This window comes from Lepidothrix coronata, unplaced genomic scaffold (assembly GCF_001604755.1).
Source record: "Lepidothrix coronata isolate B3197 unplaced genomic scaffold, Lepidothrix_coronata-1.0 Scaffold61, whole genome shotgun sequence".
In the NCBI taxonomy this organism is placed as follows: Eukaryota; Metazoa; Chordata; class Aves; order Passeriformes; family Pipridae; genus Lepidothrix; species Lepidothrix coronata.
The window spans coordinates 2,760,414-2,768,144 of NW_016690241.1; positions in this window are offsets into that span (position 1 = coordinate 2,760,414).

A 7,731-nucleotide genomic window follows, 5' to 3' on the forward strand; every position below is an offset into this window, starting at 1 on the left:
TCCCACATACGAGAGTCTGCTGGGTGTACACCCTGCACTAAGCCCTTCAGTCTTCCTGTGTCAGCATGCTCCCCCAGCTGCTCTGGAACCTCTGCAGGTAACAGAAGAGTTGTTTTAACAGAGCAGCAAAAACCCCATCAATTACTGCTAACAGTCACAGTAATCAGATAATAGCCTGCAGTTCCTGATACAAACTCTAAGGAAGTCTCAGCACAGACATATATGGACCAACTTGAATTTGAAGCCAGACTCCATCCTCCAGCTGGAGACCCAGTGCACTGGGCTTTCAATCCCCAGATGCCAATCCTGCTCTAGCACTCTTTGGATTTCTGACATGCAGGGAACATGGTTTCCATACTTTCACTTCTAATATCGTATATTTCTGCTTAAGATATCATTTAAATGATCCTATGTTTATAAGGTATATGGGCATGAAAATGGGAAAAATAAAGGCAGCAAGAACTCATTGCGAAAGCTGATGTGCCTGAACGCTCTTTGTGGCCAGGTACATCAGCAGCTCTGAGAGCCTCCACACAGCCCAGGGCAGTCCCTTCTCAGCACCCACCACTCCTTCTCAGCACCCACCACTCCTTCAGGCACAGCAGCCAAGGTGATCAGCTGCGGGCAAGTCACAGCATCATTCCTCAGCCAGCGTTTTCACCTGCATCACAGCACCAGCAGGTCATTTGATAGCACTGACTGCAGTCAGGCAGGGAGTGATAGGAGAGTAGAAAGGTCAGCAAGAGCAGCCATGTCCCAGTGCTGCAGGATGGGATAAGCTATTGCCACAGCTCTGTGAAGGTGAGAGTGTTTTTGAGGGATTCTGTGCCAGAGTCACTGTGACTGCCAAGACACCAGGCCTTCCCTTCCTATGGGATCCACTCAATCCACATAGGAAAATGGATGTATACAATGAACATCTTATGGGTGTAAGATGACATGTTAAAGGAGTAAGGTCTATTTAAATGAATGTAACAGCCAAATAATGACAAGTTCAAATCCAGACACACATGTGCTGTGAGAAAAACCCACCATAATAATGACAGTTCAATAGAAAATAATGTCATATCCAGATGTAAAAAAATGAATGTGGGAATGTTTGTTTACTCAGTGACTGTACTGTAATGTTTAAATCCCAGTTTGTGTCAAGCAGTAGATACTGAAGAGTGTGAGAAAAAGATATGAGGAAACTTCGGATTTGGGGGGATTAATTCAGTAAAAAGTACAGTTGATGAGAAATACATGCTTATTCTGCTTTCTAAACCACCAGTGTTCCTGCTTCTGTTTCTCACAGATTTGTTCTTAATTGATCTACTGACTTCGAATTATGGCTAGTTCGCACTACTATGACTACAGTCCATTTTTAAAGCCTGGAGAACAGCAATATAAATCCTCAGCTAGTGATCAGGCATGTCTAGGGAATCTAATTCTTTTCTTGGACTAACTTAATTTTATGGGAAGTCATTCAGTCAAAATAAACATCTAAAGGCTTAACTTTTTTGAACTGGATGTCCCCTGGATTAGGACTTCAAACTTGATTCTTAAGCCTATAAATATTTTTAATTGAGTGATAGTCTTGTTTTGAAGTCTACCCTGACACCGGTTGAGTCAGTATCTTTGGAACAGGATCAGAAAACGATGCCAGTAAAGTCAAACAGCTGCTCTGTTACAGTTTTAGATGAACAATGAAAAAGGTGATTCTGGAAAGTTAAATGTATTCACCTGTAACGACAGCCATATTAAAGTCTCACCTTTTTCTTTCAGATTTACATTAGTTTGTTTTAAAAAGTTGGTGTTGTTTTTTTTTTTTAAAAAATCCTGGTTTAGCTGAAGTCTCTTGTTTCATGGTTTAATAACTGAGTTCAGGACTTCTATCTTTTGCATTATGCACTCTAATTTATTTTATTTCCCTATTTATTATGAATATTAACTTTATGTTAATAACATCACAAAGCATATTCCAGAGGTATTTTAAGTACCCACAGAGTTAACTAAAGCATAAACTCAGAACATCTCATTTTGGATAGGGTATGATAGTATATCTAACCTAAGCACTGATTAAAGCCATGCATAAAACTTTTACTTCAGTTGTGTGGATGACCTAAAAATATATATATTTAAAAGTTCTTTGCAGATTAACCCCAAATGCCCTTGATTTTACTGGTTTTTTTTATGGAAAACAATCATTTAGTGATGAACTTTACCATTGAAAGTGAAATGAGTTCTGGTTTTGAACAACTGAAATGAAAATTAAGGAATGTGAAAGGGTTAATTTTTTCTGCAGAAGATGTTACTGTGGGGAAATAAAAGGTGGTGACCTAAAGTCAGGAGGATATGCAGGTGAAAAGGAAGCAGCTCAGAGTCTGTGGCTCCAGAAGGACCAGGCAATGGAAAACTATTGGCCAGGTTCTTCCTTCTGCAGAGGGCAGCAATATGGGGAGCAGGAGCCAATGGCCACAGCAAACCACTGAGCCAAGCCATGGTTATCATCATTTTTTGTCCTGAGTCTTCTGGTGAGATATGGCAGCTTGGCTGTGTGCCCTACCTCCCGTGGGCACAGCCTCCATCTCATTCTCGTCTGTGCCAGCCCACTCTGCTGCTCTGCACAGCCACGCCTTCCCACCCTCCCACCTCATTGCAGCTTCCATAGTCCATGCTGCAGACGTGCTGCAAAAGGTGCCATGTAAATGGTTTCTAAATGAAAGGAGAGATGATTGGAAGAACAGCTTGAAAAAAATCCATATTAGAACATGAGCATAATGTTTGTTTTACTCTTCTGCTCTATGAGAGATGTTGCAGTGCCACATGTGAGCCTAGCTTAAAAAGATCAAGATGTCTTGATCCTGGACAGATAAAAATAAATAAGTCTAACATATCTGGGATTTCCTCATTCTTATACTATGCAAAACCTTTTTTTTTTTTTTTAATTTAATTTGAATGTGAATTTGCAAGGAGAGTTGGCTTCCCTTCAGGGGCATGTTCTGGTGAATACATTATTTACTACTGAAACAGAAAAGGTGTCTGGTGTAGCTGTGATGGGGCTGAGAGCGAACAACAAAGATGAATGCAAGAAGAAGAAGAAAAGCAGAGTTTGCAGCTGAGCTATGAGATGAACCAGAGGTCGTAAGGAACAGAGCTACAGGAAATCTGTTCACTATGGCAGCAGGTGCAAGGGGGAGATCTCATACACTGATGTCAATTGGAAGCGAAGGTACCACACAAAGAAGCAGCTATGTGTAGACAGTGAGAAGCTGAGAGGCCAAGACAAGCAGTGAAAAACGGGTCAATTTGGAGCTTGCATGAGGGCTAAGGAAGTTGTTTGAGAAGGAAAGAGGCAGCAGCACTTCCGTCGGTACAGAGAGAGTTTGTTAAAATTTGGTTGGATTTCTGATGCAGCATGTAATGCTGTAGCTTCACGGTTGCTTTCAACTGAACAGAAGTTTTTGGTGGAAAGAAAGCACAAAGCAGGCAGTAGCATGGGGAAAGGGAAGGAAGGCACAACTGGAGACGAAGTAGTGGAGGGAACAGGCAGGACCATTTCTTTTCGCAGCTCTGTCTGTATATGCCATTATAACAAAAACTGGAAATTAAGAACTAGCAAAATGCTCCAGCTCCCTCCTGACTAAACTAAACTAGAGGATAGCCTTATAGTATCCACTGTTAGATATGCTTTTCTGTGTCATTTCTTACACCATCCATCTCAATCTAAATACCTAACTACTGCCTAAAAGTGCATTAGAGCAAACTGTGGGGGGTATATTTCTTTGTAAGCTCTGGATGTCTCACCATGTCATTTGGATTAGACCTTACATGAAGGGCACAATTCAAATAGCATTAAAACCCAAGAGGACTATTTTCACCTAGGAGTATTTGCTTCAGAAGTCTATCTGCTTCCTGCACCTCTTTCTCCAGGTATGCTTAAAGTCGTCAGTAAAAACTATCTGCAATCTCCTTTCCAATGGTCTGACAATTTAACAAGCATGATTGTCCAAAAGCAGCTCCTTTCTGGATAAAGGAACAGATTGGCATGTTCTGTGTATACACACTCGCATGCACATTCACACATACACCTGACTCTCTTCCAAGGTAATAAATTACAGCCTGCTGAGTATTCTAGGAGGTAAGGCAAACTCACTTGAAACAGAAGTGATGAAGTTTGGGATAAACTTTAACTTTGGAGTAGATTCAGAGCAAATGCAAAGAACTCATTAGCAGTGCTTTTTTTTCTGAGTGCAGATCATGCCGTTCTTCTTTTGAATATTCCTTTAGAGAAGAGGTACTTTTTGGTAGCTTTAGATTAACTAGCATCTCTTGAACCTCTGCTGTTCAACATATAAGCGGCCGAAACAAGTCTGCTGCTGATGCTGAGTTATTTGAAGTAGCATGAACAAGAGCTGGCTGCAAAGAACTGCAGAAGGACCTTGTGAGGTTGAATGACTGGGCAATCAAAAAACAGATGAAATTCGCTGTGTATAAATTGAATCGACACCTACTAGGAAGAAAAATCTTAGCCTGTCATATAAGATAGAAACCTCTGAGATGATCACTGTCACTGAGAAGGAAACCATGGCATTAGTTACATATCTGAGAACATCAGTAAAGTGTGTGGCAGCACTCAGACAATCAAATGTTACAGACCATTGGTAAAGGAACACAGAACACAACAGGAAACATGGAGATGGCACTGCAGGAATCCATAGATAACCTGCACCCTTACTTAGCCTTCTCATCCCAAAAAGCAGAAACAGAAAAAAAAGTAGAGAGGGACAACAAAGATCATCAAAAGTTTGGAGCAGCTTCTGTACAAGGTCAGTCTGATTATCTTAGCACTGTGCAGTTTGGAAAAGGGATTGCATGATGTGTTAACATATAGGAAATCACCAGGGGCACAGACACAGTGGGAAAAACCTCTGTTTCTTAAAGCACAAAAATCCAAGAGCTCTCAAAGGCAGGAAGCCATAGTCAGGCTCAGAGCATGCAACAGGAGTTGATGCCTTGTGCAGTAGGTAGACCTGGGGAACCCCTCACCCACGGATGCTGTGTGGGCCAAAAGCTGAAGTGGGCTCAAGGTGGGGGCTGGCCAAGCCCTTGGAGAGTGTGAGAGCCACTGCAAGTTACTGACTCAACTAACCAAACTGAGCTGAGGAAACCCCTCTGCAGATATTGGTCAGAGGGTGGGAGAGCCCAAAAGGGAAGTGTTGTGTGGGCTGCCTTGTTCCTGCTCTTGCTGAGGCAACTGCCCTGGCTGCTCTACATGGCCCTTTGTCTGCACCTATATGCTGCCCTTTTACAACCAATTTCCCCCTGACTGATGGGAGCCAGCACTGACATCATCTGAGCCAGATGCACTGCAGCAAGGCTGAAGGAAGAAGGAGAAGGATGTGGGGCTATTTTTGGCATGTGAGGCCCATATGCTTGCTGTCTTCTCTCACAAGTCAGGAAGGGCACAGACTAGAACAGGAGGTCAAAACTCCTTTAGAATGTCCTGTATTTCTTAGTAAATGGACTGGAACCAGAGAAGATCAGTAAGTTGACAGTTGTTAGATAAACCTGGGCTTTTTTTAGTAACTTTTCTGAATGTTATGAAAACTTCCTTGTGCACAGGATGGTATATTTAATGTACAATTACATTTCCTGCATCTGAGAAGGCAGGAGCATCCTTGAAGATTAGGATGGATGGAGGTCATCTTGAAAAATGCTGAATTTGTGTATATGATTAATATGATGGATATGATGATCCGCGATTGAAGCAGGTACTACTTTAGCAAAGTTAATAAAAGCTGTAGTCCGTGGACATTCATAAGCTTATATAAAACTTGTAATTAGTAATATCAATAGAAATAAAACTGTCAGTAGAGAGATACTAGGAGTAACAGAAGGTGATGTGTATGTTAACTAGGGAGGAGAAGATACACAGGAAATGATGGAGGACCAAAATGATATAAAACACAAAACAGGAAAGGGGATTTTAGCAGAAAATCATGTTGTTACAATGATATGTGAGCTCAAGGTGACAGTCTTGGTACAGTGATCTTAGAAATTGTTTACTGTCTTGAAATTATTTACTGTTAACTCTGGTAGGCAGCTAATTGCCATGCTTGCTCACTCACCTTCCTTCTCTTGCCAGATGGGAGAGAGATTTAGAAAGGTAAAAGTGAAAAAGGTAAAAGTTACAGGCTGAGGTGTAGAGAGTTCAATAGGTAAAACAAAAGCAAAGCAAAACAAGGAATTCACCACTTCCCATCGGCAGGCAGGTGTTCAGTCATCCCCAGGAAAGCAGGGCTCCATCATGCATAGTGGTGACTTTGGAAGACAAATGCCCTAACTTTGAATGTCCTCCCTTCTTCCTCCTTTCCTCCAACATTCACTGTTGGGCATGACACCATATGGATAGTCATAAGGAATATCTCTTGGGTCGTTGGGGTAGCTGTCCCAGCTGCATCCCCTCCCAGCTTCTTGTATATCCCAGCCTACTTGATGGTGGGGCAGTGTGAGAAGCAGTGTAAGCACTGCTCGGCAGTAACTAAAATATCCCTGTGCTGTACACTAGTCACAAACCCAACACAGAATCCTCAACAAGCTACGATAAAGAAAATTGCCTCTATCCTAGCCAAAATCCATGTATATATATAGATGATAGCACCTTGCAATGAAAATAAAAAGCTTGTGACATCAAGAGATGTGGAGTCATACGAAAGAAATGAAAATACATACACAGCATTCACAGAATCACAGAATATTCTGAGTTAGAAGGACCCACATGGATCACACAGTCCAGCTCCTGGTCCTGCACAGGACAGCCCCAAGAGTCACATCATGTGCTGAGAGTATTGTCCAAAGGCTTCTTGAAGTCTGTCAGGCTTGGTGCCGTGACCACTTTCCTGGGGAGCCTTTCCAGTGTGCAACCATCCTCTGGGTAAAGAACCTTTTTTGTAATATCCAACCTAAACCTCCCATGACACAACTTCAGGCCATTCCCTCAGGTCCTGTCACTGGTCACCAGAGAGAAGAGACCAGTGCCTGTCCCTCCACATCCCCTTGTGAGGAAGTTGTTAAACTGCGATGAGGTCTCTCCTCAGTCTCCTTTACTCCAGGCTGAAAAAACCAAGTGACCTCAGCCACTCCTCGTATGGTTTCCCTTCTAGACTCTCCACCATCTTTGTTGCCCTCCTTTGGACGCTTTATATAATAGCTTTATATCTTTCTTATATTGTGGTGCCCCAAACTGCACACAATATTCAAGGTGAGGCCACACCAGTGCAGAGAAGAGTGGACAATCACCTCCCTCAACTGGCTGGCGATGCTTTGCCTGATGCCCCCCAGAACACAGTTGGTCCTCCTGGCTGCCAGGGCACTGCTGACTCATATTCAACTTGTCATCGACCAGGACTCCCAGGTCCCTTTCCCAGCACTGCTCTCCAGCCTCTCATTCCCCATTCTGTAGGGGATTGCCCCATCCCAGGTGCAGAATCTGGCACTTTCCCTTGTTGAACTTCATACAGTTGGTGATTGCCCAGTCCTCTAATTTGTCTTGGTCTCTCTTCAGGGCCTCCCTGCCTCTGAGGAAGTCGAGTTCCGTGCAATTTTGTATCTATTATCTGCAAAATTGCTTAGTATCCCTTCAAGTCCTGCATCCAAGTCATTTATGGCTACTTAAAGCCAATGAATACCATAATAATTGTACGCATGTCTTATTAAATCCAGCAAGTATCTGAATACAATGCAGTGCCA